This window comes from Mytilus trossulus, unplaced genomic scaffold (genome assembly GCF_036588685.1).
Source record: "Mytilus trossulus isolate FHL-02 unplaced genomic scaffold, PNRI_Mtr1.1.1.hap1 h1tg000210l__unscaffolded, whole genome shotgun sequence".
Taxonomy (NCBI): Eukaryota; Metazoa; Mollusca; class Bivalvia; order Mytilida; family Mytilidae; genus Mytilus; species Mytilus trossulus.
In genome coordinates, this window is record NW_026963310.1 from 2,008,210 (window position 1) to 2,017,077 (window position 8,868).

An 8,868-nucleotide genomic window follows, 5' to 3' on the forward strand; every position below is an offset into this window, starting at 1 on the left:
TTTTACGTACTACTTACCCTAATTACATTACAGGTCAACTAAGGACATACACAAGGTAAAAACAAAACACAAAAGCTTATTGCCGTGCAACTTTATATCTTATAAGATATTTCTTTGGTCTTCAATTGTAAAATACCAATAATTAGATTAAGAATTATAATGTGCTAAGATGCTTTTTGATTGTCTTTCGGTGTATTACACCGCTGTAACAAAATTGATCTGTGTTAGACAGCTTTTATACGCCAGTTTACGTGACTATTATAATATACAGTTGTACATTTGACCTTCTGTCCGTTGATTCGTCCGACCGCCTGGTATGTTGTGTGTTTGTTCATTTTTGGTAAACATGTTCGACTATACCTTAACATGCTTTTTATGTTGCCTTTTAAACATTTTTTTATTCGAGGGTCACTGATGAGTCTTTCGTAGACAAACCGCGTGTCTGTCGTAAATATTAAATTTTAATCCTTTATCTCTGATGAGTTTATTTACCAAGTTCCTTTAATTTTGTGTGAAACGTTTACATTTAAGAACGTACACGTAAGTTGCTATATATATTCTAGATTCTACGCTGTCGAGTTCTTAGAACTCAGTCAGAACAACTGTTGGAACTTTAAGGGTTTTAACCAATCAATACTTAGAACATTAGTTATCAATCGCAAGAAACTACCTGATTTATAATTCAACCGTTGTTGTGGAAATCTAAAAGTTCAAAGACAATATAAACTTCATGACCTTCAGACTTAAACAATCGATGTTCTATGCGCCATTAATGACATCAGACACTCCTAACCGTTGAATTTATAAAGATAAAAGCATTAAACAATTATAATAATTACACATATAACGTAAATCATTTTGTCAATATAAATTGAGATAGTTCTTAATTTCAAATTGTTGTCATTAAATTAAGCCTTTAAGTCTTTTAAAAATATCATAATAGGAAAGGAACTCGGTGTACATTCATCGATTTTTGTTATGAACAGATGAATAGAAATATTCCACAAAAAATCAAAAAAATAAAACAGTCGCCACATGTTTGAGAATTTTCCATTATAGAGTAAAAATATGAAAGATATGTAGTGTAACCACAGTGACTGACTGGCATTTAAAAAAAAAGAACACAAGAGGGTTGAGATTTATTGTAAATTGTTCCTGGTAACTAAATATCGAGAGACTTTACACTTACAAAGAAAGATTAAATGTCATGGAATCCTATATATATAATATAAAAGCAATATAAGCTTATAAGAGAAAAATGTCGACATAATTGGACAGTGTGCTTCTATACAACTACTAAAAAAATAACCATGTGTCTGTGTACTATGCTTTCTTTTGGGCTGAAGCTTATAAAAGCTTTTGATAGCAATGCATGTTTTCTGTAAGTCAATTAAGAATACAAGTATTCTAAAGAAGTGCAGCTTAAATTTAATAAAATGTTGTTTTAAATCCTACTTAAAAAACTTTAAAAAAAACTATTCCAGAATATCCATATTATGCAATTTAAAATTCAAGTAGAACAAAAACGTAAAACGTAAAACAAACTGATACAAAAGCGGTTGTTAAACTAAGTTAAGGACATTACTACTTTATTCTATTTTTTTGATAATAATTAAAATAAAGGCAACGACTTAACATATTTAATTTTTAATCTGTTTATAGTTAATATCGTTATTCGTAAAAAAAACAACTACCACAACAAAGACAGAAATAAATCAGTTAAATATAAATCGGTGTCATATTGTTTTTGTATTAATAATATAATCCACACATTTTAAACAAAAATAAATACTGATTGATAATGTCTTTTACAAATGCCAGATGCAACATTGAGTTATTCCGTTGTTCGGTTGTTTCCCTCTTATTGTGTGTATGTGTGTGTTAACTTCTGTTTGACTATGATACATGTATTCATATAAGCCTCAGCCAATTATTACTTTAGCAGTATTTGGGAGTCCTCAATAAAAATTTGACAATGTGGTATATGTTTTGCTCAAAGGACGTACTAAGACATATAGATGTAAATGTCCGAATCGTTTTGGGTCTCTTGTCGGGAGTTAACCATTAACAACCCTACTTCATCTACTTATAATTTTAAAACAACTTTAGCTTCACTTTAAGCTTCATATGTGTGTCCTTCAATGCTAACAGTGTAGTTAGTTAAACATTGAAATTTAAAATTAAATCGTTGTCAATGTTTTGCGTCGATTTTTTTTTTATCAGAACCATTGGGTTTCTGTATCGTTTCAGAAACGTCGGAAAAGAAAACTGTATCTTTTTGGTTACATATTTTGTCACTGTCCATTAGCCTTATTTACATCGCATGATGTCTGCGCTTGATTATAGAAAACTTTGTAAATACTTAAAATTGTAATCGTTTATATCGTCAACTAATTAGAAATAATTCTATTTATCGGTCGTCCCACTGTCTATATCACTCTGTTCAGCTCTCAATATTATTCCGTATCATGTCGTTGTGACGTAACATACGTTGACCCGGCCTTTATAACTTTGTGCTGGTGAAACAAAGAAAACACTTCCGAAACACGCAAATATAGCCCGATAAATCGATTATCAGATTATCTGCATATTGATATTGTAAAATATCAGCTGCTTGACATTATATGTAGGGTTTTTGATCTCGTTCGCTACGCTCACTCGACAAAAAGCTTCATATTATGTCTCGCAGCTGATAGTTTACGATATCAATATGCAGATAACCTGATAATCGGTACGTATCATTAGTCCATTTTAAATATTATTTGTGAAAAGAGTGTGCAATTGAGACATGCATTTATCTATATGTTGTAATTCAAGACATTTACATTTTCTTTTCGTTCACTTGTAATACAAGTAATTAATTTTGTTCAAATACGTATACCATAGCAGATACTAATATTTGTTCTGTCATTTTTGTCTGATTTCCGATGATTTTTTAAACCATCAAAGATTTATGCCACTGCAGGTAACTTTTTTACATTTATGACGCAGTTGTCAACGCTTATGTGATATGACGATTTGATTTTCCTTTGATATTGGTATTTTTCTTATGTCACTTTTTCAAAGTTTTTACTGTATTGTATTGGCTTACGAGTTGTCTCAAACTTGCAAAACAGCAACCGGACTGAGTGTATGTTTTGTATTGCTTCTATTCTGCATTTGCAGATACATGTAAATGTATGCATATAGTTCAAATACAGTGAAATTTGAAAAAAAACGTAACATCAGGTATCACATTGGCACTATATTAAGACAAAGTCAATCAGACATTAATAAAAAATATGCATGTGCTCACGTAAATGTCTGAAATTGTTGTTGGCATAGACAAATAATAATTTTTGTATCACGTCAGTTTTTTCCCGCCTTTTTAGTGGAATTTACAGAAAGCTTGGTGCATTGGTCTTTTTGCAGAACAAAACATATATTTTCACAAATGATGTGACCTGTATATTCTTTGTAGCTTATGATTTTTTCATTGCTCCTATGCTTCATTTGTGAAATTTGAAATTTTGATTCTCAAAATAACAATAAGTCCATGGTGATGAAAAAAAACACGCAAATATATTGGTCTTTTCTTGGTTAGTTTTTATACGGTAGGATAAAGGTATACCGTTGTCCGTATGTTTATCTCCTCGTTTAGTTTTCCTTCTCTCCGTCCTTCCATATATCCATCATTCACTAAGTCTGTCAACATGGTCTATATGTTGTTAAAATGTTGAACAATTACTCAAAAATGTGGTTACCTATTTTCATGAAATGTTGATGAATCGTGTTTATTTCTCTGAATGTAAACTCCATTCGATTTACATATATTATAGATTCTACGTAACTAAGTTATTAAAATTTATTCATACAAAAATACTTGATTTTCCACTGTTTTTACTTCATCTCTTTGTTCTGATTCTCAATTTAACCGATATTATGAACAAAAAAAATGAAGACTCTCAGACTTAGACATCTGATGTACTGTATGGCACTACGATTTGTAAAGATAAAAGCTTTAGTCAGTTTTAATGAAAACACATATAACGTGAATCAGCTTGTCAATAACAAGTTCTTAATGTCATGATGTTGTCATTAAATTAAGCCTTTAAGTATTTTATTAACATATTAAGTAGCAACAAGGTGTTTAGTCAGTTTTTTTCTATAACATAAACATTTAAAAAAGAGGGAACATATCTCATTTATAACATTTGTGTAATTCGTCAATAACAACGTTACATAAATGTAGTTTAATTGCATTTACTGACTGGTGAAGTTGTCAATTGTGTTGTCAATAGTGCATGGAAGTTTAAAAACTGGGAGGAAATAAACATTCATTATAACGATAACTCTGAACGAATATACAAAGATCACAAACGTATAAGAAAGGGGCGAAATATACCAGAAGGACGGTCAAACTCATAGATCGAAAAAAAACTGACAACGGCATGTCAAAGAAAGAAAAAAACAAACATTGAATAAAAGTACACACACACAGCACAGAAAACTAAATACTAAACTGCAAAAAACCAACAAGCAATTGGGAGTGACTTTAGCTGCCTCGGAGAGGTAAACAGATCGTGCTGCACATGTGGGACTTGTTGTGTTGCTCGTATTATTATAAATCCAGTAAATAGTCTTATTCGATAGGTTTTGTTTTTGGAAAGGGAAGGAATTGCAGTTAAGACATGATGAGCGTATCCGGTATAATCTGTGACACGGTGATTGTATAATCCAAAATCCAAATCGACAACGCAATGAAAAAGCACGACCGTTGCTCGAAAATGTTTAAATTACAGTTTAGAAAAAAAACCTGGAAAACTTTCTAAAATACTAAGAAATATCAGGACTACACATCAGCATAAATTTAAATTCATACAAAAAGAAATCTGTTTGTCGTGATGCAGTCATCGTTTTAATTACTTATTATGTTTAAATGCGTTTCATTACTGGTAACAGTTTAATCCTGTATGTATCTGAACAATTACGATCTTTACGATATGGTAATAGCTTATATCATAGAGATTTTCATATTTCCAAATTGAACTTGATTTTATATCTGTATTTTTTTAATAACAACTTATAAAACCTCATGCATCTTATATTCGTAATCTTGATTTCAGCTACTACTTTCTATGATTTACTCGTCGTGTTGCTCGTGTTACACTTCGCTATCAGCCGATAAAGGTCCTACCTGGTCTTCAGTAGCACATGCCAGTGTTATAGTCTTGTATTTAAGAATATGTTGAATATTTGAACCACTTAAGTCACTATTTGTTGCTATATGAACGATTAGCTAATGTTGTTGGTTGTTAACGTCTTTGTCAGTCATCGGATTTCATTGTTTTGTTATGTGTACTTTTGATTGCCGGTTTAGCTGGTTTTCATTTCATTTTAAGCCATGTTGATGTCAGTTCATATCTAATTATGAGTGTGCATGTACATTTGCTATCTATCGTCTCTCTTTTTCGAATGCAATGATGCAACTAGCATATGATAACATGGACCTAAACGTATCGTATACAATTTTAAAGCAATATGTTTTTACTAAATATTTACCTTTTTTGCGAAAACTTATTATAATTGCGATTTTTGTACTTGTAGATGATAATTATTCTTGTTTGGTAGATGTTTAATAATCACAATAAGTCGTTATTTGCCTAATACATCTGCCATAATGGGCTCGGGCTATTTTTTTTTTCCTTTCACTTTCACTTTTGTTTTTGTTATTCTAATTTGAATTTAATTAAATAAACCCTGTGATGTTTCACAGTTTCACGGTTCAGTTTATGTTATAGACCAAAAAGGCGAACATGCATGTATAGTTCTACGTAACAGTAATAATTGTTTAATGATTGATGCATTTTTATCTGAATGCTATGAGGTTTTGAATTTGTGTGTATTCATTTGTAAGCGAAATATAATTCGCTTACATTTGTGAAAATAAATAAACCACGTAAAGGAGTCCATATACTATACCTTAAGTTCGATGATATGAGATCTATTAAAAGTGCTACTAGGTGCAACACCACTAAATCGACCCCGGCTAGAAAGCACAAACCAGAAAGTAGTACACATATAACACAAAATACCCTTCAGCTAGTTAATTACGCGGATAGAACAAAATCGCCCCAAAAAATTCCACCAACTCAAAAGTTCACATGCAAATAAATTGATAAAATTTCGAATTCGCGAAAAGTATAAACCCCCGAAATATTTCGCAATCCCTATTCAATAAGAATCGCGCACTTTTACACCAGCGAAAATAACCCGCCATACGGTACAGCCTTTGGATGGTGTAAACTTCCCCCCAAAAACATGTATGATGTATGGTGTATGGCATATGGTGTAATGGTGTACGGTGTATGTTGCTATGGTGTATGGTGTAATGGGAATGGTTTAATGGTGTTTGAGGAATGTTGTGATTGTGTAACGTGCGATCGGGAATGGTGTGAATGATGGTGTACGACATTTCTTTTGTTGAAAACGAAGTTCTTTTTATTCTATTTTGTCGAATAGTAAACATGAACAATAATGATAATCTTAATATTTGAAAGGAGTAGGTTCAGTAAGACCCCCTTTTGGCCCCAAAATATAGCAGTTTTACAAAACTGTGAAAATGTAATCGTTAAGCCTTATTTTGGAAAGTAAAATGCTTCTACTACATGAAAATGAGCTGTTTTTGACAATACAATGCACAAATATTGCGTTCTAGCAGCAGTAAGTCATGCTAAATTACTGAAATCTTTAAATTTATGCATTTTCCGTAATTTTTAGACGGTCTAAAATGAAAGTGGCCGCATTCGTGTTCATTCATAATATTGAAATGTAAGTTGTATTTTATGATAATACAAAATATATATAAAGGTTGAGGATGAACACGGTTGCGGCCACTTTCGTTTTTTACGAAAACCATCTAAAATGTGAGGTTTTTGGGGCATATTTGATAGATTTGTCATATTTAAGCTTGAATCAGAGCGTCTTTAATGACTCAATCCGTTTAAATCTTTCACATAAACTAATCAATTGAAGTAGACACTTAAGTGTTAAAAAGTGTTCAAAAACTTTCGTTAGACCTGAAATGTGAGGCTAAAAGTGGCCCTTATCGGACCTACTCCTTTAATTCCATTATGGGTAATTTCGGATCGTGTAGATAGAAATGGGAATGGTGCATAGTGTAATGTGTAAGGTGAATGGTGTAGTGTGTTAGGTGAATGATGCAAAGGTGTAACGTGTATGGTGTTATGGTACAAAGTGTACGGTGAAATGGTATAAGGTGTATGGTGTAATGGTGTATGGTATATGGTGTATGGTGTAATGGTGTATGATGTTAGTTGGAAGTTTATATCATCCAAGGACTGTAGTTCCTACGCATCAGTGTAACTTTTAAAATATGTAGAATATTAAGGTAGTGTTGGTAGCAAATGAAAGATAAAGGACTTGTAATCATTGTAGAACACTTTTGGACTTACAATTTTGAATGTAAAAAAAACTGCACTATTTAAAAAAAAAAAAGATACATTTTGTCTGTTTGTCAGATCTGAAGTACCTGTTTTTGTACATCGAAGTTCTGGGAACTAGTTCTTTTTTATAGGCCATTAAATGAATGTTGAATTGGTCAGTAAGAGACACCGTCGAGATTTGTCAAATTACAAACCTACCACATCTTTCTTTTTTAAATAGCAATGTCTCCTTCACATGAGTGGTCAATGTTGACCTAGGTCCGCTTTATGGATCGTTGAATCAAGAATAAATAAACGAAAGTTAAATGATAGATCGCGTCTGATTAAAAATTGCAAGAAAATTATAATTGACGTGCATCATTAAAAATGCATATTGGAATAAAATCGTTTTAAAAACGTTGCGTGGAAAAGATTTACATCAGAATCATTAAATTTCTGTTTTGAAACGTGTGAGTAAAAACATGTAATTTTAGGTTAACCATTGTGTCATTTTCCATTTACCGTTAATCACATTAAGTCTGCGATTGTTTGTATTACACTTTGTAAATACTTAGTAGTTCTTTGTATCGTCAATTTTGTATCTGTTTTTATAAAGAAAATGTCGAAGGTTTGCATTTTTATTTCAGGTTTTTTCTTCTCATAGATTAAGAGCCATTTACAGATACAACAGAGTAATTTAAATCAAAATTACTTAAAACGTATATTACTTAAAAAGGTTAATTAAATCAGAGCCTTTTCACATGTTTCGTCTGTTTGTGAATTAACCATGTATAACTTTTATAGAAAACCATTTGTTGAATGTAAGATGAATTGATTGTCTTGAGCAATGTAATTAAAAGACTCTGATTAACTATTAGTATTATAGTGTATCATTTTATGTAGCTATAAAAGAAAAAAAACATATTCAGTGAGATTTAATATATATTTGACATTACGGAGTCTTATGTAGAATGGATTCTTATCCAAGTATAACTTGGAATATGAAGGATCAGAGTCATTCTAGTAATGGAGCCTGAGGCTCAAGAGGATGTAACTTTAGCATTCATTTCCCGATGTGCAACGAGGCATCTCATTTAAAAGAGGTCAAAATCCTTGACCTATGGGTATGACGTAGCTATATCTAGCTATAAATACTGCGGCTATTACCTGTGCCAATCATGATTCAAAGTTTGTTTGTGCAACCAAAACAATTGGGATGGGCAAACAGTACCCTCCAAACTGGGTGGGTAAATTGTTACATCCTCTTGAGCCTCAGGCTCCTTTACTAGAATGACTCTCATCCTTCATATTCCAAGTTATACTTGGATGAGAGTCCATTCTACTAATTACGCTCCTCGGCTCTTCGAGGATGAAACTTTAGCATATTCAAAGTGTTGGCACAAACAAGTAGTTCCCTGAACAACTAACAGAGAGCAAATCATAA